We start from the raw sequence: 24,814 nt of genomic DNA, 5'->3' as shown, positions 1-24,814 counted from the left end.
GAGAGAGAGAGAGAGAGAGAGAGAAAGGGTGACTAAAGAGGCACAAGAAAACCTGATAGCTGATTGGTCAATGTTAGAAGATGGCCTGAGAACCAGAACTAGTGGATCAGGGTAACTTTCTTCCACAGGAACTCTTTTAGGTTGTGTTGCTGTTTGATATTTGAGGAAGTGAATTAGTTCCTTGAATTAAAAGTTGAGGAAATGTTAAGCCTCATTTCAAGAAAAAATGGATCTGGTGTTTGAAAGCGAAGTTCAGGTGGTGGACTGGTTCAAGGAAACACTCATCAATGTTGGAGGGCGGAGATGACACAGAAAAGCGTTGTGTACCCTTTGCCCTCATCGTGCCGATTATGCCAGGGCTGCAATTTAGTTTGTTAATCAACCTGTGAGTGAAGGAGAATCACTGGCCACCTGCTTTGCATGTAGATCAGTAATTAGAGCACCGACGCTGGGACCAGGGAGCGTGGGTTCAGGTCCCAGTGCTCACACTGTGAGCCCCATGACCAGAGGTGAACTTCTTAATGTCTCTGTGCTAAATCTCCTAAAATTCTAAATTCCTAAATTCCTGCTAAAATGGGGGTAAGGATTGCAGGCAGGAGGATGACATGAACTAGGATGTGCGAAATGTTTAGGATAGTGCTTGGCACTTGGTAGGTGCTGTATCGGTGTTTATTTAAAAATAAACACAAGTGATATGTCGGCACGTGATTGAAGAGTGTCTCTCAGTGTAGGGGCCACCGTTTTGTGTTCCGTTTGTTCTCTACACAGAATCACACGCTTTTATAAAGAAGAGGCCAGTTCTACCAGCTTCATCTTCAACAATTGCCTTGGTCTTTGAAAGCCTCAGTTTCTTCTTCTTGTTGGTTTTAATTAATTGATTTTCTTTTTTAGTATTCTTAAGTTATGTTCTGTAATCTAGTTAGTTATCTGGGAGCAGTTCAATCCTCTTGGGGCTTCCTTTGAGAGTTTGTTAGCTGGGACCAGAGCAGGGTTTTGTCTACAGCGTGTTCCTTGCTGAGAGGAGATTGCCCTGGGCCCCGAGGTCCTCGCCTCCGCTGCTGGGACAGTCACATTTCCAGTTCTGCGTCAGGAATGAGAGCTGTGCCTCATAGTCCTTGGCCGTGGCGTGCCCCTCACATGTGTTTGTGGACCCACACCCAGCATCCAGCCGTGGATCCCCTGAGGCCGCCGTTTGGTCCCTCTCTGGTCAGCTCTCTTCTGTCTGCTCCCTTGTCCCCTGAACTTGGGCATCCTGGTCCCCGTGCTCTAGTTCAGTCTCTCTGACCAGGGAGTTCAGCAGACCCTGCTGGGTGTCCGTTCCCTGCGCCCCTGCCTGGACGGCCCAGGGAGCAGGCGAGGACCCATCTTCCAGGACCTCTGTCTTTTGTGGCACGGTGCCCTTTCTCTCGAAAGCCTTGTTTCATGTACGTATTTTGCCAGTCTTTGGTTGTTTCAGGTGTGAGGTTAAATCCAACCCTCCTTACTCAGTCCTGTCCACCCACTGGTCATTCATTAGCACTTCCTCTCTCAGGGTTTAACCTGAGCTTTCACTGGCGTCAGATCAAAGCAGTTCATGTGAATCAGGCTCTGACCTGACTCATCTTTGTGCTCAAAGTGCTTCCTGGAGTTTCTGGACGGCACACGCGGCCTGTCTGCACACCCTTCTTGCTTTCCTTTTCCTGTTTCCTTTCTTGGTTTGCCTCTTACGTTTTCCTAAGGAACAGATTCTCTCCATGTCTCTGACCTGGAGCACTTCTCTTCTGCTCACTTGTGCTGGCACAAACTATTTCCAAAGGACCTGCTGCTTTTATAATCAAAACAGCATCTCCAGAGTTTTCAGGGAACCCCCCCAGTCAGGAACGCGCTTTCTCAGAGCCCCTGTTTTCTAACTTATTCGCTTGTCTAAGTCAACTGGCTGCCTGCAGCTCCTCTCAAGGGGCAGGAGGTATCTGCTGTCCAAGTGAAAGTGGACCTGTTATAAAATAAATCATAGAAAGCCGCTTTGCTAGGGAAATGGTTGCGAGTGCTTAGGCTATAGCAATTGTCTGGACTTGCTAAGAAGGCTTAACGTTTTCCTTCTGGGTAACTGAGTGATATATCATAATATCTTCACAGAAAAGTTCTGCTGAGAAAGATAATCTCGGTCATGTGCGTTCTCATGCTTGGTGGGCATTGTCCTTTCCTGTTTTCTCCAAGTCCTTTAGAATATATCCCCTTACATAAGAGCACGGGACTCCGCTAATCGCATTAACTCTTTGTGAAGAGCAGTGAGGATTCCCGATTCCCTGGCCCCTGGGCTCACTGTTTCTGTGGTTCTGCCAAGCTAAGAAAAACAAACAAAAGAGAACTCGTTTGATTTCCCATCATCGTCTGATCGGTGCTGCACTTTTATTTAATGCTTCCTTAGTTTTGCGATAAGTTACAACACAAGTTTTTAGTTAAGATCGGGTTAAAAAAAACAGGGGGGGAAAGCTGCTTTTGTTAATACTTTCAGATAAACTTAGCTCCAGAGTATTTTTATTAAATAATCCCATTTTTATATTGTGCCAAAAAAGTCCCATTTTAATAATATTTGAGGGTTGAGTTGAAGTAATCACTGCAAATATGCATTAGTTATGGAAGTTAGAAGTGGGAAATTCGTCTTAAAGTGCTTTAATAACTTTGACTCGAAGTGCTATAGAACTGTTTCCTGAAATTATAAACAACGGGAACAAGGCAGGTGGGCTGTGGTGCTCAGGCCCCTCCATGGTTTTCTAAACTGGGCTTTCGGGGGACCCATGTGTCCTGCGGAGGAGGGTGGTAGATTGAGCGTGGTGCCCGCAGTCATTGGACCCCCGTTTGGGTGCAGTGTCTGCTGTGTGTGGATCCAGATCTTCCTCGTCGCTCTGCTGTTCACACGAGGCCGTCTCTCTGGGTGCCGCCTCGCTGGAGGACTGTGCAATGTTTTATTTGATTAGCACTTCCAATTTTCATGAAACCTTCATGATTTTTTCTTCATGTTTTTCTGTAATCAAAAAAAACGTTTTTTTATATTTAAAGCCATCAGATTCTCTCTCTATATAAAAACCTAAGCGACCGATGATCAAACAACAGGTCAACCAGTCACTATGACATGCACTGACCACCAGGGGGCAGACGCTCAATGTAGGAGCTGCCCCCTGGTGGTCAGTGAGCTCCCACAGTGGGAGCATCGTTCAGCTGACCAATGGGCTCAGGGCTGGCAAGCGCAGCTGTGGTGGTGAGAGCCTCTCCCACCTCCACGGCAGCTACTGATTGGCATCAGGCACCGTGGGACTGGGATGAACGGGAGCAGCGCAGCACCCGGCCCGGGCTTGGGCTCCTCCCTGGCTGCCTGCTGCCTCGTGCACTACTACATCCCTCGGGGGATGTCGGACTGCTGGTTTCGGCCCGATTCCCCGCAGGCCAGGCTGAAACCAGCAGTCCGACATCCCCCAAGGTGTCCTGGATTGCCAGAGGGCGCAGGCCAGGCTGAGGGACCCCGCCAGTGCACGAATGCTTGCACCGGGCCTCTAGTATTGAATAAAGAGAAGAGAAACTTAAATGTTACGTAATTAGTGCTCTGGAGTTGTTTCCCATGGTCCATTCCTCAAGGGAAAGGAATGAATTAAGTGACTTTTCAAATCTGGGCGTGTAAACACCTATTTCTGATGTGAAGGCCAAGGACTTTCACCAAAGGGGTTTGGAGGAAGACAGACCAGGACACAGGGGATGGTTCACTTTTTTGTTCTGTGTAATAAAGTGCCAAGTAGGGCAAGAATGAAGGCGAGTCTGTGCCCCAGACAGCATTACAGTTTTAGAAGCTCTCTTTATCTGCCTCATTGTCTGGCCTCTGTGCCTGGTACCTCCGGGGTGTCTGCCCATCCCCGAGACTGCCCCTGGCTTCCAATCCGTCCCTTTTCTCATTCTGACCTCTCATGGGATAGATCCTCCAAAAACATCCTTTCCTCCATTATCTTTTCTCTCGCCCCGTTCTTCTGGTTCTCACGCATTGCCACTCAGTTATGTTCATTCCAAATGAACTGGGTGTCTGTTCTCCCCTGGGAATAACACCAAATGCCAGGGATACAGATTTTACCTCTGGCCTCTTCCTCCTACTTAACATGTAGTAAGATGACTAGACCTGTGGCAAGTCCGCTCCCGGGAGCTCGCTTCCTGGCAACTGCTCCTTATTCTGGATTCCTGCTTCCTGAGGCTGCGTTACCCAAGTCCACCCTGCGAGTGGCCACTGTCCTTGTTTGTTTGTTTGTTTAGGGCAGGGGTGGGGGACCTTTTCCCGCCGAGGGCCACTTGGATATTTATAATATCATTCTCAGGCCATACAGAATTATCAACTTAAAGAATAGCCTGTTATATTTGGTCAAACATTTCATTAACTCACCCCTAACGCCTTGGCAGGGCCAGACCAAATGATTTCAAGGGCCTTACATGGCCCGAGGGCCGGACATTCCCCACCCTGGTCTAGGGCACTGCTGAGAGGTGTCTGTTGCACAGAAAGGATGTTACCAAAAGCTAAAGGACCGTGGAGGAAATTGTTGCTCAATACAGAACAGAAACTTATTTAAGTTCGTTATTAAACTGAAAACCAAACAAAACCTTGGAAGTGTGTGACTTGGACTTGAGACCACAGTTTGTCTGCACCGATGCCACCTGTGGGTGCAGCGAAGCCCAGCATCCATGACCCCGTCTCACAGCGGAGGACAAGGCCCCACCCTCTTCAGTGTGACCTGGCACTGTGCCCTCTCATGGCACTGCAAGAGTGTGTGCATGTTCACCAGAGCCTGCAGCCTCCAGAAAACAGGAGAAAAGGGGCTGCACCACACTGCATCCTGGGAGGAGGCGCTCCAGTATGTCAGGGAGAGGAAGAGCACCTACATGACCAGGATGTTAGTTTCATCTTATGTCTCATGTGATGGACTGTGATAATGGCCACCAGAGTGTCCAGGAGAATAATTCAGATGTTGTTGCTATTCAACAAGCTTCTCTCAGGCTGCACCTCCTCCTGACCTGCACCCCACCTTCATCTCCTCCGGAACTGCACCCCCTCCTGACCTGCACCCCTTCTTTAACCCCTCTGGAACTTCATCCCCTCCTGTCTGCACCCCATCTTTACCTCCTCCGGAACTTCATCCCCTCCTGACTGCACCCCATCTTCACCTCCTCCGGAACTGCACCCCCTCCTGACCTGCATCCCACCTTCACCTCCTCCGGAACTACACCCCCTCCTGACTGCACTCCATCTTCACCTCCTCCGGCACTGCACCTCCTTCTGACCTGCGCCCCACCTTCACCTCCTCCGGAACTGCACCCCCTCCTGACCTTCACCACTTCTTTAACTCCTCCGGAACTTCATCCCCTCCTGACTGCACTCCATCTTCACCTCCTCCGGAACTGTACCTCCCTCTGACCTGCACCCCTCTTCACCTCCTCTGGGTGCTGTTGGGATAGCAAAGCTGGCATGTCCAACATCAGATCCCCTCATCCCAAACTTGTTTCTGGTCCTGTTTTATACTAATGACAGTCCTTAAACAGTCACATCTATATCTCCTCCCTTCCCACCACCCTCATCCCATTATTTTTCTTTTCCTGAGCTTTTTGAATCTACATTTCTTAAAAATGTTCCAATTCATCATCTCCAGTATTGAATTCCAGTGCTAGTCCCTTGCCGTTCTAATTTAGTTTCCTGTTATCTCCCGAGCAGGGTACTGTAATGAACTTCTTGCTTATTGTCCTATCTCTATTCATCCCTTTTACACTAAGACTAGAGGCCTGGTGCACAAATTCATGCATGGGTGGGGTCCCTTGGCCTGTCCAGTGATTGGGGGTGATTGGGGCCAACTGGGGCTGTCTTGCCTAGTCTGCATGGAGGGACCGTGGGAGGTTGGTCAGATGCAGGAAGTTGGCTGTGGGAACACACTGACCACCAGGGGGCAATTCCTGCATGGAGCATCTGCCCCTTGGTTTGGGGTACATCATAGCGACTGGTCATTTGGTCGTTCGATCACTTAGGCTTTTATATAGAGAGAATAGATCTCTAACATGGAGTGTAGAAGCATGCTCCTCTCTGGATTAAAATCCTTCAAGGTCATTTCTCTCACACTGAATAGAGTTTCCATCTCTCTTCAAATCTTTACTTCAATAACCTTGTTAGATTTATCTCATATTTTTATAGAAGTGCGTGAGGGTAGGTAACTTTTTATTGATTTATTTCCATCCTCCACTCCTTGCAGACTCACCCAGCCACTCTTCTCTGTTCCTGGATTTACTCATGCTGTTCCCTCATTTGATCACCACGGTTTGCTCTGCCCTCGTATTCTGCTCATCCACACTTGTCCAAAGCATCCCATTCTTCCCAGAAATCTCCTAGTCACTTAACACGTTATCTGTGATTATGTAGCACCAGGACCCTGTCTTGTTATAAATATTTTTCTTCTCTTTCTTATCAGGCAATGACCTCAGTCAGGAAAAGTGTCTACACATCAGTTCTATTATCTACTTATTAAATGAAATAGAAGTCATGAAATTGGAAACTATTGAAGATAAAGACAGGTATCAAGGGACACCGTAATGCCGCATCACGATGGTTTTCACCTCTTGTCAATGAAACCATTTCTGTATTCAGCAGAGCCGGCGAGATTACACTGCAATAGCAAACTAATGTGCAGATTTTGTGGTTCCACACACCAATGGATTATATTCTGTGGATGCACTGGGTTCCATGTGGATCTCAAGGGAACTTCAGGGCCTGGGCCACGGAAGACACACCATCTATCAACTTGCATTAACCAAGAAAGGCAGTGCTTTCGTCTTTCTCGTGTCTGCTATCCAGGCTTTTGCTTAGAAATGACACTCTGTGCTCTGTTCACAGTCAGCTGGCCCACGTTAGTGACAGGTCGCATCCATCTGAAAAGGGGTTGGGAGACTGGGGCAGCACAGGAGTACCCCGGCGCCATCTTTACCCACTTCCTCCCCAGGGAGTTAGTGCTGACCACCTGGTCCTCTGAACAGAGAAATTCTTTACACTAAAGGACTATAAATGCTTGCAAAGGTAATCCTTACTTGGATAGTTTAAAAATTCATACACAGATAAATAAAGCTCCAAAATCATAATACTATCTCCTTAGCCTAATAATAGCAACAATAATATTTATTAAGTTTTTTTATTAGTTAATAGGTGACAGTATTTATTACTGTGTACTAAAACAAATGCTGAGCAATGTATACATTATGTGCTAAAATATCCAGAACATTTGTCTTTGGTAGATAAATTATTAATATTTTCATTTTATATGTGAAGGAATTGGGAGCTAAAAAAGGATAACTTTCCAAAAATACTGCAGTTACTGAGAGGTAAAAGAAAATTTGATCTCCGTTGTGTCTGACCCTCAACTCTGTGATAATGTTCTTAGGTAACCACTACAGGTCTGACTGTAACTTAGATCGCCCCTTACCCTCCAGAATTTACATGACTTGTTGGATTTTAAAGACTGTGAAAGAGTTGGGTAGTTTTAGAACCTAAATGTAAAATGAGAAGGAAGATGTAAGGCCTTCCGATTAAGAACTCATTCATCTGATGATTCCCCAAGGCATCAACGAGTCTTAGCACTGGCTTTCAGGGCTGAAAATGCAGCTGTACTCATGCAGGAAAGGGCTTTGCATGAGGGGCTGCTACCTTTGACACCAGGAGAGCCCGACAGCTACAAAACAGGCTGCCATGGAAATTACACATGACTGCCCCATGTTCCAGGAAACTTCCTGCACGAGTTTGTAGAGCCACCAGATTCCAGCCTTGGTGTTTGACAACTGTCCAAGATGAGCTTTCTTGCCAACTAACAAAGGAAAAATATCTGGGGCCAGGACGCAAGGGTAGGCAAAAGAGATGTGAAGGTGTGGTCTTGAGAGGGAATTAAAGAGTGGCTATTTCTTCAGGAAGGTGCTTGTGCGCATGGGCACGTGTGCCCACAGAAATCTAGTTTCCAGACTGAAGGAAGGAGGGCCGTCCGGTGGGTGGTTCTGAATGAAACTGTGGCAGCGAGGTGTTCCAAGTTCACTTATTAGAATGTGTTAGACAGAGTGTTCTAGCTCTTTTTCTCTGTCAGGCCAAACTGCCTCCCACTGCTGCATGGGGTTGCTGTCTGGGTTTAGTCACTATCTGCATTGTGTTTTTTTCTATATGTTCTAAGAAGCTTTTAAGCCAAAAAGGGAATTCATTGATTGTTGGCTTTTACTCATACAGCTTATATTAGCAACAAAAATATTCCCAAAGTACTGTTTATTTTTGAGCTCAAAATGAAGCTCATGTAAATCAAATGCTTTGAACTCACCTCCATTCCTTCATCTGTAGGTTCAGTCATATCAAGGCTTCATTTTAGAGACAGGAGATTAATAAGCAGGACAGAAGCGCTACACAGGGGGGCACAAGTAGGTTTAGAGTGGTGAGTGCTTGGAACAGAGTGTAGGCTGTCCAAGCACTCTGCAACTGTTATTGATTAACTATTGCACTATTATTTATACGAGCAACTGGAAACCTACTTTTGCCCCAACCTGTATGTTAGTATTAATATAGTTGTTACATGTCTGAAATTCTTTGAATTTGATATTCTGTACCTCAAATTCTTGATATTTTGTGCAGCATCATATTATTTGGCTCTGTGAATTGCAATGTGATATGGCAGAATCAGCCCAACAGGGTTGGGTTTTAAAGAAAGTCATGAAGAACAAGCATGGAATAGGTTTCTGTGTAAGAATGTACATGGGCAAATGCTCCACACACTCCACACGGGGATCGAACCCAGGCATGTGCCCTGACAGAGAATCGAACTGTGACCTGCTGATTCATAGGTCAATGCTTCACCACTGAACCACACTGGCTGGGCTGGTGCATATAATGTTAAATCGCAATTAGAATTTAAATTATCTTACATAATTTGATGATAATTTGCCTTTGGAGAATCTTTTAAATTTAGGAAACTTTAGAAACATCCCCAAAAGATCTCTGTGCAAAATATTGTTATTATCTTAGAGAAACAAAGCTATTTTCCAGAATTTTCTCAAGTGTTTTATATATGCAAAACCAAAAATAACTAAATTCTAGACTATGTGTAGCTTAGATCATATTTTTGAATAAAAAAGTATTTTGGCTCCATGTGTATTCATGAGCAAGCACTCTGTATGTTATCGTAAAGCAATAGGACTAACTGGGTAATTTTTAAAATGAGTTGAATTGCAAATATGGAAACTACAAAACACGTAGCTTGTATGCAATGTGAACTGATGCTGTCCATTTATTTCTGCATTTCCCAGAATCAGTAGGAAACCTGCTCATCTGCATCTGACGATTAAAAACATTGGCTTTTTACCTTGTTTTTAGAAAGGGATAGCATATTTTCACATGTTCATGCATAGTTATAAAGATTATTCCTTCTCTTTAAAATATTTTAGGGGTTGAATGTGTTAGCTGTGGCGCATTGCGGAGGTGTGCTGGCCCTTTAATGCTCGGTTTCTGTTGTCATGGAAATAAGATTTTCAAGTAGGTTTATCTGTCTGCTTTGCTTTTTATAGATTCCCTATCAGTTTCAGTTGGTTTTGAGCAAGCATCCTTATTCTTCAAATAAAACACCAATCTTGACTGTTTTGTTGATGTATTTATCAATACAATTTCTTAAAAACCTAGAGGGGGGAGATTTCCCAGGAATGTACATTAGATGTAGATCCTTAACTCCTGGCTCTAAGGTGTAGGGTTTCTTTTAAAGGGAGGATAATACAAAACATAAAAGCAGGATTCAATGCCAATTTCAAGCTTTTAAAATGTGATGTCACTTTCACCTGATTATTGGCTCTGTGAGTACAATTCATATAGGGAAAGTTTTTGAAACATGAACAGAATCATGTAACTACTCAAGTTGCTCATTCAAATCCTCACCTTGACCCACGGGTTCCTTTACGACTCAGCAGCTGCTTACTCTGGAATTCATTTCTAGAGAGAGATTTGTTGGGTTTGGATATAGATTGTGCCACTAGCTAGCTGGACAGCCTTGGAAAATTACTTCAACTATTTCTTTCTCGGTTTCTTTATCTGTAAAATGGGTTTAGTCACAGAGTTATTATGACAATGAAATGCTTTAATGTGTGGAGAGTAATTCGAACAGTAACTTGAGGCAAATAACTGCTCCACCGATGTGGCGTCTGCCATTATCGTTCACCGTTCTCCATCACTCTCCCACCCACTCCTCAAGCACAGCAAGCCTTTGGGCTCCTTCGGGCTCTGGCCTCTGGGTTTGCCCTGAACTTAGCAGTGACACCCTGTTTCCTCTCACACAGTAGCCTGGTACTCCTTTGACACGTGTAAAACTTGGAAATTACATGTTTATTATATTAGTGGTTTATTCTCTGTCCTTCTCCGTGCAAAAGGGCTCCATACATATTTATTGAAGTAACAAATAACAGAGAAAATGAATTCAAACTGGCCAGATACTCCCCCACTTCCTAAGTCACTGAGTAAATATTTTAAAGATAGAAATGAGTCCTAAATTTCCAAACGACGCATTCTCCCATGTTCTGGGGAATTCGGCATGGGTCGTTATGAGGAGACTCTGTTCTACTCTAGAGCGGTAGCTGCTGCTGCTTTCTAACGTCTGCCCTCAGACTGACCACACGCTCCTGCTGGACCCGAGATGACCACGCAGCCCCCTCGGTGCTTCGGCCCAAGGAAACCATCACTCTCCACGCAGGAGAAGGCCCGTGGAGATGGCGCTCAGGGAACCACGATTCACCTGGCTGCCCCTTTTTAGGAATGACCCTTTAAGTGACGTTCTCAAAAGAGATGATGGTGGAGTACTGTGAGGTAGGGTCCTCTCTGGCTCGTTTAGATAAAGGTGCGTGCCCTCTGTTGGCCGTGGAGACATGAAGACACGCTGGAGTCGGCATAAAGGAACAGCGAGGTGGGAATCCCCCGGGTTCGTAGCTTCACACGCTCAGGCGTGTTACTAGAAAACTGGCGGTCACGCCTGCTCTGTCCCACAGGAGAAGGTGGGGAGGGACCTCCTGTTTTGGCGAAGTGCCTGTTGCTGTTCAAACCCTTTGCCTATTTGTTTAATCATGGTGTTTGTTTTTAAATGTTGAGTTGCCAGATTTCCCGTGTACCCTGGACACAAGGTCATTGTCAGATAACGGAAGCATGGCTCCCAGCCTGGGACTTGCCTTTACTGTTCATAACAGCGTCTTTCAAGGGAAATGTTCTTGCTCTTGTGAAGTCAGAATGTTGTTCTGCTCATTTGTCCTGTGTTTGGTTTTGCTTATTTGTCATGTGAAGTCTCTTTTTCATTTTAACATAGTAGAATATTTTTCTTTTTTATTGCACCTGGGATATTAGTCATAGCTAGAAATGTTGTTCCCTTATCTAGGCGACAGCAGAAGTCATCTATGTTTTCTTGTAGCACATTTCATGTTATTTGCTTTCTTCTGACTCATGTGGAGTTTGTTCTAGTGCAGGGGTGGGCAAACTTTTTGACTCGAGGGCCACAATGGGTTCTTAAACTGGACCGGAGGGCCGGAACAAAAGCATGGATGGAGTGTTTGTGTGAACTAATATCAATTCAAAGTAAACAATCATTACATAAAAGAGTATGGTCTTTTTTTTTTCAGTTTTATTCATTTCAAACGGGCTGGATCTGGCCCGCGGGCCGTAGTTTGCCCACGGCTGTTCTAGTGTGTGGTATGATGCCGATTGAACTCATAGTGGCTCTCTTATACCACCATGTATTTAATATTTAAGCATCCAGCCTTTTAAAGAGCCTATGAATCTTGCTTTATCTTGAATAACCTTAAGTGAAATTCACTTGCAATGTTAAGATAAAAGAACAGTGGGAAATGATGCCTCAAATAGCTATTTATTTTGCATTATTTCTGAAGACAGACCTACTATCGTGTATGGGCCAACTCTTAGGCGCACCCTAGCTAACGGCCAGCAGGGGCAATGGACTGAACGTGGGTTGGGACGTAGTAACCGAGTTTGCTTGTATCTGCCCGTAGTCAGTCCTGCTTCCTCGGAGTAGCGGCTGAGTCTGCGGGGGGCTGGCATTTGGTGCCATAGGCAGAGAATAAGTTGTACCTTCCTTTCTTATGGCTGTAGCATTTCATGTGTGGTTTTATTTCTATTTTAATTTTTCCTGAGCAATTGGAAATATGGGTTTTCATTTCCAGAGGTAAAGAAATTATGAGAAGAGCGTGGTGTTGTGTTTTTTTTTGGGGGGGGGAGGGTGGGATGATGCTTTGGGTGAAGGGAGAGCAGGCACCGGAGGTGTGAGGCCTGAGTCTGTGATTCCCATGGAATGCCCACGCTCTCCCTGCGAGACAGTTGGACCCATGAGCCGGCTTCAGTGGGTAATTCCCTCAGATGCCAGGGAAGACGCGTTTCACAAGTCGCCACGGTCTGTGGCCGGGATTACAAAGTCCTGTTTATTTGTACTTCATGGTGCATTCCGAGTCCAAACAGGCTTACTGTCTGAAGCCTGGGTGATGCCATGGTGCTCATCTCTGGTTTTCTGTGGGGGAAACGGAACCATTTCATAATGATGGTAAATCCTCATACACGGATTAAGACAGGCTTTATTTTCTCTCTCAACCCCTTCCCTTGGAAAACACAAGCACAATCACTGCTTTCATCATGAAAAGTCATTATTGGAAGCACGTGTGTGCGTGCGTGTGTGCGTGCGTGTGCGTGTGTGCATGCGTGTGTGCGCGTGTGTGCGTGCGTGTGTGTTTGTGTGTGTGCGTTTGTGTGCGTGTGCGCGCGTGTGTGTGTGTGCGCGCGTGTGTGTGTGTGAGTGTGTGTGTGTGCGTGTGTGTGTGTGGTTTATCCAACATCCGCTGAATGGCTTTCCTTTGCGAGGTGCTGTGCTGGGTGTTTTGTGGAATCAAAGAAAACAGGAGCCTGGCTTTGGTCTCAAGGTGCAGACAATCCTCTATTTACGAGCAGGTTTCAGTGTGGAATTTGTCCCATCACCACGTGTACTCATAGGTTGAACAGCCTCCCTTCTGCTCTGGCGTGACTTCAGACCCAGCCAAGCTGAGAATGCAAAGTAGAGATGCTAGTGCTGAATTTTAGCCACAAAGACAGACGTGGCCACAAATGACTGAGTGCTAACTCCTGGGGAAATAACCGCATCTGTCAGGGGCAGAAAGAGGGGTCCTCGGTCCTTTCTTCCCCAGGTCAGCTCCTCCTGCCCGCCCTCACTGGACAGCAGCTTCCTCTCAGCCCAGGCTCAGAGCTCCTGTGTCCTCAGCTCCCTTCTCACGCACCTCAACGCATGCTCCTAGAAAGTTCCATCACCGCTACCTTCAGATAGTTCCAGAATTTCACCATTTCTCAGTAACCCCACAGACACTCTCCTGGTTCTACCCATCACCCACCTCGCTCCTGGTTGCCTCCCTCCATGGTCCTCCCTCCGTGGTCCCCCTTCCGTGGCCCTCCCTCTGTAAATCTCCTTCCATGGTCCTCCCTCCATGGACCTCCCTCCATGGTCCTCCCTCCGTGGTCCCCCCTCCATGGTCCTCCCTTTGTAAACCTCCTTCCATGGTCCTCCCTCCATGAACCTCCCTCCATGGTCCTCCCTCCGTGGCCCTCTACCAGGTCACCCTGTGAACCCCGATGTCACTAAGCTGACAGATGGCGCCTTGAGAAGAACTGAGCATTCTGCCCATTTCTCACTTTGTAAAGACTCTGTGACCACCCAAGCAAACAAACAGGCCAGAATACAACACTGAAACCAGCAGCTGACAGTTCTCAGGGATGGCGGGATCTTGTCCTTCAGCTGAAGCACATAGCCCCCTCCCTCACGCTGGGCCTGAAGCCAGAGGGGGGCATGGGGACATCCCACAGCCCATTTCCTCTGCCCTGTGGAAGCCAGGCCATCGTTTTCAGATTAAAGGCCTGACCAATAGGTAAATCTCAACACGTCTCACTGGATGGGGTAGTCAACAGCCACTCTGACAGCACAGGGAGCACTTCCCTCTGAGGTTGCCCTGGGTGTCAGGCTCTGGGTTACCTGGCACCGTGCGGAGCGACGCAGTGCCCAGTAGAACTGGCTTTTTCCAAAACACGCCAGCTCAGAGACCTGGTATGGCAGCATTTCCCTGGACAGACGGCGGTACTTCTAGCTCGTTTCCTCATTTCTAATTCAAGACCCAGTGATGGCGGGGAAGGATGCTTTTCTCTCTGTCCTCTCCTGGCAACTGCTGCTTGGTCCTGTGTGCTGCCTGGGCACTGCTGGTTTGAGGTGCCCACTGGGGACCAAACATAATCGGTGGCTATTGGTTGGGGAGAAGAGTTCAGATGGTCACAGTGAGTCACAGTGTCTGCGGGACTCAGGCTGCTCTCGGGAGCACTGCTGACATTCTCCGTCCCCTAATTTCCTTGTTTGTTAAATGGGGAAATAATGCATCTCAGTGTCTCCGCTGAGAACACTGTGGAGCTGAATGAAACTTGGCTAAAAATATTTATTTGCATCTTCTTACTTTGCCTTATTCGAAAAAAGAGATCTGTTGGCTGGATAGAAATAGGCATGAAGGATGGAAGGTTGTCTTATAGCTGGACTGAGGGTGTGGCAAAGACACCTAAAAACAAGACAACAACACAGACCAGCCTACATTATAGTGAGGCTCTGCATTTTGCTTTCCCACCCACACATCTTTATTTTAATTTTATCTATTATTGTTCAAAAGTTTATAATGGTCTCAATTATCCATGAATGAGTGAGATCATGTGGTATTTTTCCTTCATTGACTGGCTTATTTCACTTAGCATAACACTCTCCAGTTCCATCCATGCTGCTGCAAACTTGAGTCTGGTGCCTTAGACCACTCGGCCATCCTGACACATAGGTCCACCCGCACATCTTCAGGAAGCTAAACGGAGCCCACACAGCAGGGCCGCGAAGATATGCCATGGAGTCTGAGTAGAGGAAACAGCCACTACCCAGGCCTGTAGTCAAACATGTGTCCAATCTGGGTTTCAACTGTGTGCTGGGAGGTGACACTCAGTCTGGGCGCATTCAGGCCTGTTCCCTTCAGTGCTGATGGGCTGTTTGCTTGGTTTGCTGCGTGACGCCGAGACCGCCACTGTGGCCTCAGGCCATGGTAGACACTGCAAATGTTTCCTGGTCCTTGACCTTCTCCCTGAGCCCATCTACTCTCCTTGTTCTGTCTCCAATGGTGCCTGTTTGATCCCAGCCCAGTGGTGCTCAATGACAGCGAGAAGCCCTGCAGCACATATGCTGCTCATCCTCCTGAATTAGGTTCTGAGGTTGACACCTATTTCTTAGCCATTTTTTATCCATTGCCGTCCCTAGCAGGGTGCATTCACAAGGCGTGTGCTTACTACTAAGGGAGGAATGAACTTGTCATCGGTATCACTGCATTCCCCTCTGGTCTGTCCCTGCTATTCCGCTCCCGCAGAGTTCTATGGGCTCAGTGTCAGGGCCCAGAAGGGCTCAGCAGACCTGCGGACAGGCTTTCTATCATTTTCCCACTAACTCTCTGCCTTTTTCAGTGGCCACATTCTTGCTCCGTTTGTCTTGTCTCTTTAATTTCCTCCCTGGGAGTCTGTATCCCTCCTCGTAGTTTTTCCCAGAAATTCTCGCTGATTATAGGTTTGCGTTTGCATTGGACATCTATCCAGGGTAGACTTTCATTGTTGCCTGCCCAGCCCCTGGGATCTTCTGGGAACAGGATCTTTTCGCGTTGGGGGAAATGGTTCTCCCAGTCAGTTTTCCCACCGGTTGGAGTAATCCTTCCTTCTGGTGCTGCCTGAGGTGTGAACGTTCAGGTGCGGCGCTGCTGTCAACCATGATTCCCGCTGGCGAAAGAGCCTAGAATGGGGAGGATGGTGTCCGGGGGCAGAACTGGGAGCAGCCAGAATCCCTCCTTCTCACCCTTGTGCGCAGGCATTCTTGGGACCAACGTTCCCTATCAAGACCTGTCCGCCCTGTAGACAAACACCAGGAATCCCCTTTGGGCTCAGCTGCTTGGAGTTGGCTTTCCATCTTTCGCACCAGAAGAGCCTTGAATAACACACCCACTACACACAGTGTTCACACATGGATAAAGGCAAAAGTTTGGATCAGTTTTGGAGATTAGAAAATAGAAATCAAGATATGAAATCATGTAGTTTCTGTCATGTATGTTAAAATTTTATAAAAAAATAGAATAATACCCCAGTTAATGTTTCCTTCCTGTTGTTCCCACTGTCACTGGTTCTCGCGGGAGCCTATGGGAGGCTGGTGTGCTTTGTGAGTTGTGCTTTGTTAGCACAATTACTGATACATAATAAGAGCCATGTTAATTGTGTTGAAATGAAATTGTACATTGGTATTATTAATTATAATGTAATAACTGTCCTCACACAAAATCCTTGGACTGGCCAGGATAGTTTTTAGGCATTTGTTACATTACTTACTATACCGGTTTGTTTTATACTCCTTGTGTTTATAAAGAAAAAAATGATATTAAGTCTCCCTTATACTGACAGGTAATTTATTTAAATGGGAAAAACACTATCTTCTTATTTATTTGGGGCTAAGGTTTAAATCTTAAATACTTGTGAGAGGTCACAATTAAAAATATTTCTAGAGTCAGCTGGCCAAAGAATGTTTTTTGTTTGTGTATTTGCTTGTTATTAAATGGGTTGCTGAGTGCTTTGAGAAAGAGATTAGAAAGCCAGAATTTTAAGAAACAAACAAACAAAAAGGAGATGGGATTGACAGTGAAAACCAAGGGAGTGCCGATGCAGACACAGCTCTGTGTGGTACCCATGAGGTACTGATAGTGTTGGGAACTCATCTAGAATTAAGATGGTAAATTAGGCCTTACATTCAGAAATCAGACGTCCCATTCAGGACTTTTGAGAGCAATATTAGGAAAATGAAGTGAATGGAAATCAAATTTCAGGGGACCTCCTAGGGGAGGAGAGGGGAGAAGAAGCTTCCAGTTAATCTAATTAATACACAGATTTGCTTTGCAACCAGAGAAAGAGGCTGTTCCTGACATGGAGCCCATCGGTGAGGATTTTCAATTTCATGTGGAGGAATTTGTGCTTGATTCACTGGGGCATCGGTCCGTTCAAAATAAATTACTCCCGACAGTCAGTCATAAAGTAATCTAGACTCTGGGAATGGAAGCTTAGAGCTTTGAGCTTTTCTTTAAAAAAAAAAAAATGTGCCAAAGGAGGTAATGTTACAGTAAACAGAGCAGCCATTCAAGGCTTTTGCAGCTTGGACCAATAATTCATCCTGGTTCTTTCTGGTGTCTTCGGGTTTAAGTATATAGTCTATTAGATTCAAACACCATTTCACTTCTATCCAGTGAATGCAATTTATCTAGAGTGTAGCTCCATGGGGAGTCGCAGTAATTAAGTAAAGGGCATTTCTTTCAGCCACTCTGTGTGCTTGGAGAAAGCTAGCCTTAATTACTAGTTGACGATTAAAGGGCAAGTAAAAATAGATGCTATATTATTTATAATAAAAGGGAATTATTGTACACGTTTTTAAAAGAATACATAAATAAGTGAATCTTCCATTTCAAATTCAGGGGATGAGTAAAAATCCCCAAACTAAATATAAAAGTGTTCAGCCCACTTTTTTTCTTAGCCCCGTTAGCCTAGGATATATATGGGGTGACAGACAGAAATAAGTCAGGAAGTAGACGTCAACAGATAAATAGAGAAGTAAGTCAGAAATAACGGGGACGTGTGTGAAGATGAACATACTCAGTGAGGACAGCAAGCACGCCCTGAGGAGTGGCGTGGTGGGCCCAGGTATAAAAGGAGCCTGTTTTAGGTGTAGATTCCTTCCCAACGGATGGAGGGCATGGACTCTGTGGACAGACCGGCCGCCTTGAACCTCAGCTCTCACTCCTTAGTTGTGCAATCTTGGTCAAAGCACATAAATCCTTTGCGCCTCAGTTTCAATATCTGTGAAATGGGGATGATAATAGCACCCAGCTCAGAGCAGTCTTGTGAAGATTAATGGGGCAGTGCGTACAGTGTTTTTACAACAGTGCCTGGCACATCAAAAGGGCTTATAGGAACATTAACTATCATCATCATAATCACCATCATCATAACATCATTATTATTATATACACTATGTACTACATAACTATAATGTGTCAATAAGTAATGAATAGTGGGTGTGTGTCTAATAAATGTGATATAGCAGACATGCCCACCTTTATACTGCCATCTTACTTATCTAGCTACACAAGAGCAACTGTTATTTATTTTTTAAAGATTTTTTAAAATATATTTTTATTGATTTTAGAGAGGAAGAGAGAGGGAAGGAGAGAGATAGAAACATCATCGATGAGAGAAAATCATGAATCGGCCACCTCCTGCACACCCAGTAGTGGGGATCAAGCTCGTGACCCAGGCATGTGTCCTTGACCAGAATTGAACCCGAGACCCTCCGGTCTGCAGGTCGACGCTCTATCCACTGAGCCAAACCAGCCAGGGCACAAGAGCAACTTTTATATATATTTTTATATCACTTACTAGGGGCCCGGTGCATGGATTCATGCACCTGTGGGGTCCTTCCCCGGCCGGCCTGCCCTGATCGGGACTGGGCGAGACAGCCCAAATTGACCCTGATCAGCCCGATTAAGACTGGGTGTGATGAGCCGGACAGAACCTGGAGCCCTCCTGCAGTCCCTCCCCACCCTGATCATGCACTGATGGGGTCCCTCGGCCTGTCCTGTGGGGATTGGGCCCAAACAGGCCTGGTGCGTGGATTCATCCAGGGTGTGTCTGGCCCGTTTCTCCCAGTCCCAATGGGCTGGACCCCAGCAGCAAGCTAACCTACCAGTTGGAGCGTCTGCCCCCTGGTGGCCATGTGCATCATAGCTACTGGTCGAATGGTCAAACGGTCACTTAGGCTTTTATATATATAGATTTGCAGGGATTGATTAGTAAATACTTATTTGCTTTTTGCTTACCGAGTCTTTTAAAGTAATAGGAACAATGAAAATTTGAGAGCTTGTGTTGAAATTTTGCTTCCTCACAGCTGTGGGACTTGTACAGATTATTTGCTTGTCAGAACCTCAGTCTTGTCACCAATAACTGGGAACACCACTTATTTTCAGGGTTGTAAACAGTCAGTACAATAAACATGTGCCTAGCCTGCAGTGAGCGGCCACACAAATACTTGTTAAATATTATTGAACAAGAAGACTTAAGCCCAGTCCCTGGGAAGCTAGGCATGTCAACATACATAGGTCTGTCCTCAGTCTGACTTCACCAGCCGTGAGGGAGAAACAGGGGTGACTTATGGCATCTGCTCTCAAGGATGGGAATACATATTGAAACAGCTTCCATATTGAAATATTAAAAATGAAAAATGGATGATTCTTGGCAAATGTGAGTTGAAGACAAATGACCTTGCAATTCAGGCAGTGGGATAGAGGGAGGAGACAAAGCACTTCTCCCTCGTGTTTGCTGCAGCCAACCTGCAGTGCAGCCTAGCATTTTATCAAGGACACTGCAGTGGGGTGTGCATTGGTGACTGGTGTGTCCTGCAGAAAACCATAAAGAACAGTTGCAAACAGAGGGATGGCCAGACTGCTCACAGCCAGAGGGAGCCTGGTGTGAGTTCCAGGGCCGTGAACCTGGCAGTGAGCACCAGCGTCAGAGGTCTGGTAGGATGTAGGTGGTTTGTATCAATTGAAGACGCGAGGGTGTCAATATTCCTGGAGCCATGGTCTGTCATCCAAATAGACCATATGCTGTTGCCAATACAACTTTCCTGGGAGAACATTTCTGGTACATGCAGGACTTGAGCGTATCTGTATTGTCTTGATGAATGGAGAGAAGGTGACAGTCAAAGGGCTCTTGCCCAGGGCTAACACACCCCAAAATATCTTCAGATCTCCAGCTCCCCAAAAGGGACAATGCACGAAGTCACACCCCACTGTGTGTCGGGAAGGAAGTGCCTTTATTGGCTGGCCTGCTCCTCCCTGCCTTGTGGTCAGTGGTGTGCATCACTGGTCCAGGCCAATGTGAAGAATGAGAGGAGTTATCCATCTGTGAGTAGTCTCCTCCTGGCGATAGGAATTTGTAGGTCACCTACGATGATCTCTGGAAATGTAAGCGTAGACGTTCACATATTTTTTTCACCCATAAAAGCACTCGCAGTGGGATGTATAAGCAAAAAGACCAACATGCCTGTTAAAAAGCTGAGGAGACCGAGTCTTGTTTTTCCTTGTCATTTCTCTGTGCGCCATATTGTGTAATCAGCTTTTTCAGAGGATTTTCCCTGTCATCTGTGTCTGCAAGAACATTCAAAGCAAGACTTAAAATCTGTATTTCAAAACTCAGAACTTCTGACAAGCTGTAGCTTTGCCTGACATGTACTTCCTCCCTCCCTCCCTTCCTCTCTCTTTCCATTTCTCTCCTCTCTCTCTCTCTCTCTCTCTCTCTCTCTCTCTCTCTCTCTCTCTTCCTATTTATTTATTTTTATAGGCTTGTCATTTGCAATATCTAATGTGGTGTGTAAGGTTAGGCTTAGCTGATATTTCTAAATTATTAAACTTTAGGTCAAATGAATGGAGGGGGAAAAATCCATCCTTCAATTGAGGTGTAAGCTATGTCCATTGTCACTAAGGTAACACTAAGGCTTTATTCAGAAATGAAGGCAACCTGACATGAACTGCCTTTGGCTGTGCTTAGTACTGAATGACTTATCTTTTCTGTGGGGGTGAGTGTAGAAATAGAAAGACCAAAATTCAAATCCCAGTTCCTTCATTCACCAGCTGGGCCGCCGTGAGAAACTCGTTCAGCCTCTGAAAGTCAGATCAGCCTATACCTTCTAGAAAAGCAAGAACACTTTCCCAACTACGAGCCGGAGAGTAGGCTAGCTCTCCTTGCTGTGCGCTCCCGTATCTCCCGTGCATGTGTTTCCTCATCAGTTTCACATGTTGCACAGAATAGAGACTTTGGACCTGCCTTGTGCTATTAGGCCGAAAACATCCTCATGACAGGGAAGTATCTCTCTCTTGCCTACAGCAGGTCCCTATGCATGTGAGATCCTTGCATTTTATCGGGGACAACTGCAGTGGGGAGTTTGCTGGTGACTTGTGCGTCTTGCAGATACTTCAGTTTAGAACATCCGTGGTCATTATAACTCTTAATGGTCAATACAATTCTTAATGGTCATTACAACTCTTAGAGTTGGATGTTCTGTGAATCAATTGTATGATACAATTGCACAACCCCAAAGAATGTTCTGCTACTTTGACCATTTAAAAAATTCAAGTGTTTGTGGTAATTTTAAGTCTCTTTGAGAAAATTCTCTGGCAGTCAATTTCTGACCTAGAGCTTACACCAGCAGTAAAACCAACTAAGACACTTTTTTGGGAGCTAGTGATGAATCTGTGCCTGCAACATTTGAGGAAAAGAGCAGTTTTTACACAAGGCCCGTGGTTGTTTGTCCTGTGTGCTGTGTACTTGGTTCATTTGACTATGTTTCCACACGTTCTTTTTTCTGTGTCTGACCCATGGACCTTGACCATGGTTTTCCATTTCCCACAGTTGATGCTGACTTTGAGACCCTCAGCTTGCTGTTTGATCTGTAACTCTGTTTCCTTGTCTCTGTGTTGAGCCTTATATCACAAAGATGACTGATTATCTATTAGAGGAATATGTAGACATTTTCTTGGCTTATATAATAAAATGTTTATAAAGACAAGATGAAGTGTTAGAAAAAGTGCCAACTCCAAATTAGGGTGAATTAGGAGAAATGAGGACTTCCAACGGATTGAGGTTTAGTGGGCAGTGTGTCTTCCAGCTAACACAGGAAAATGGGGATCTATATTATAAACATTTCCTAGACAATATTTGAAAGGGACATTGTGATTAACATTTGTTACTATATTGTTAAGCTAGCTATTGAACTCATATTTTTAAACAAATGACTACAAATAGAGAGAGGGAAATGCAATGTGGTATAACGAAAAGAATGCTAGATGAGCCATCTTGTCATCTCATCTTACAGGCCGTGAGGGAGACCAAGAAGGAAAACATTGTCCATTCTTAAGGCTCATGTAGCAGCTTTTAGAATTCATAAAGTTAGTCTATAACACTGTCAACCATTTCTCTTCCTTTTTTGTTAAATATGTTTTTATTCATTTTTAGAGAGAGTGGAAGAGAGAGAAAGAGAGTGAGAGAGTGAGAGAGAGAGAGAGGAAGAGAGAGAGAGAGAGAGAGAGAGAGAGAGAGAGAGAGAGAGAGAGAGAGAGAGATTTCTCAATGACAGAGAAACATCAGCACCAATCAGCTGCCTCTTGTGTGATCCCTACTGGGGGTCAAGCCCACAACCCAGGCCTGTGCCCTGACCAGGAATCAAACTGTGACCTCCTGGTTCATGGGTCAACACTCACCCAGTGAGCCACACCAGCCGGGCCCGTTTTTTTCTCACTAGTTTTCAGGTACTGGGTTGTTAAAAATATTATTAGTTCAAGACTTTAAAAAAGAACAATTCTAAAAACAATAAAAATCAGCCACAACAACTTAACTGCCCTCAAAGAGGGGAGAGGAGATGGGTAGTTCGTGCTTCATGGGGTCAGAGTATCCCTGCGGGAGGATGAGAAGTCCTGGACACGGATGGTGGCAGTGGTGACTGTACCTGCTGCCACTGGACTGTGCTCTGAGCCGTGATCACAATGGTCTGTCCTGTGTCGTGTGTGGAAGACCTGACCTCGCTCTGACCGACGACTGCCATGGGAAGCTGCGCACACACGTTTCTCTTCACGAGTCCATCCGGCTAGCATTTGAGGCAGTTCTTTGTCTATTTAAAAATCCGTATACGATGCCGTTGTCTCCTGTTGGTAACAGTTTTGGTTTGGAAAAGTGTTTCAGACAAACAGCGGGTCACTATCGGAACGTGGTGCCCGGCTGCACTTTCCAGAAGGAAAACAAGGCAGGCTGCTTTTCCATTGGTCTCGCCCAGTGCCTTCCTGCCCCTTCCATCCCCTTCCCCTCCCCTCATGTGTGGGGGGAAGAAGGCTGGGGCTGGGGCTGGGGCTGGGGCTGAGGCTGGGCTGGGTCAGCTTTAGTTGAGGGTTGGCTGGGGCTGGGGCTGGAGACACGGGCGAGGACAGCGCTGCAGGAACTGCTGCCTCATCCACAGCCTCGGACAGGGGTTCTGAGACTCCCCTGGTCCTTTCTGGGCCAAGCCCAGGTGTACCCCAGGCTCAGTTTTCCAACATGAAGTGGGAGGAAGTAGCATTTTCCCTGTTTCTTTTTACAGATGGCTCAATGCATGCGCACGTGTTCCGTAGACTATAAAGTGCTCTAGGACTTAAAGGGGCTTTATCTATGCTGCTTTTCCTGTTAGTGGTCTCTGAGGTGTGACAGGAACAGGGCATGTTAAGGGGGAGCACGCTGCCTTCTGTCAGGAGGGCAGGCCTGGTGAGCTCAGCCCGGGGCGGCAGCTGCATGTGCCTGAGGCTCGGGGCCTGCCCTGTGCCTCCTCCCTCGTCCCTGCCCTGAGCCAGCGGGCCTCTCACCAACCCTGGGGCGCAGAGGCGAATAGGTTTCCAATCTATTTAAATTATCCTTACCTCCGGGCTCAGCCCAGCTGACCAGAGAAAACAAATGCAGATGATGACAGAATCAAGACGACTAGCCGTCCTTTTGTGAGAAGTCATGAGAAAGAAAGTGGAATGTTGCACAAGAATTCTCTTCTAAACAGTTGCTTTTGTAATGATTTTGAGGGTGCTGTGTAACATGCTACTGACCCACTTTTTAAAATGCATGTGAAATACAGTCTGTAACGCCGGAACACATACTGTAGCCATAATTAGGCTGTAAAGTGTTTTTGATTAAAGGGAAGGAATACAGTGCACCTGTGTGTGTGTGTGTGTGCGCGTGCCTGTGTGAGTGTGTGCGTGCATGCATGCCTGCGTGCATGTGTGTGTGCGTGCCTGTATGCATGTGTGTGCATGCCTGTGTGTGTGTGTGTGCGCGTGCCTGTGTGAGTGTGTGCGTGCATGCATGCGTGCCTGTGTGCATGTGTGTGTGCGTGCCTGTATGCATATGTGTGCGTGCCTGTATGCAGGTGTGGGCATGCCTGTGTGTGTGTGTGTGGGCGCGTGCCTGTGTGTGTGCGTGACTGTAGGCATATGTGTGCGTGCCTGTATGCAGGTGTGGGCATGCCTGTGTGTGTGTGTGTGTCTGTGTGTGTTTTCTCTCTGTGTGTGTGCCGCGTGCGCGCATGTGTGCATGTCTGTGTGTTTCTCTGTGTGTGTGCGTGTGCGCGCGCATGTGTGCATGTCTGTGTGTTTCTCCGTGTGTGTGTGCGTGTGCGCGCGCATGTGTGCATGTCTGTGTGTGTTTCTCTCTGTGTGCATGTGTGTGCGCATGTGTGCATGTCTGTGTGTGTTTCTCTCTGTGTGTGTGCGTGTGCGCGCGCATGTGTGCATGTCTGTGTGTTTCGCCGTGTGTGTGTGCGTGTGCGTGTGTGTGCGTGCGTGCCTGTGTGTGTGTGTGTGTTTCTGTGTGTACTTGCTTAGAGATGGAGACAGAGACAGAGATTCTTCCTCCTTCAGATTCTGGTGAAGGTTGCTCTCCCGGGAAGAGACGCTGTTTGTCTTCTCACCCCACCTTTTGTGCAGCGTCGGGGCCTCGGGTTGTGCACTGTCACTCAGGCTGGAGCACAAATGCGGGTTTCTCGCCAGCCCGCCAGGCTGGGATTTGCATTCCAAATCAGGCTGCAGACGCCCATTATAAATTGTTTAGCCCCTTGTTCCTTTT

At 46.3% G+C, this 24,814-nt stretch overlaps 1 protein-coding gene across 1 annotated transcript in view; it reads left to right on the top strand.

Annotated features, from left to right (window-relative positions):
• GPM6A (glycoprotein M6A) overlaps positions 1 to 24,814 on the top strand; it is a 179,115-nt gene that overhangs the window by 63,758 nt on the left and 90,543 nt on the right. The gene's annotated exons all lie outside the window — the stretch shown is intronic.

Source organism: Myotis davidii, unplaced genomic scaffold (genome assembly GCF_000327345.1).
Source record: "Myotis davidii unplaced genomic scaffold, ASM32734v1 scaffold184, whole genome shotgun sequence".
NCBI classification, from domain to species: domain Eukaryota; kingdom Metazoa; phylum Chordata; class Mammalia; order Chiroptera; family Vespertilionidae; genus Myotis; species Myotis davidii.
Note: the sequence above shows the minus strand (reverse complement) of the source record. Positions and strands in the feature narration are given on the sequence as shown.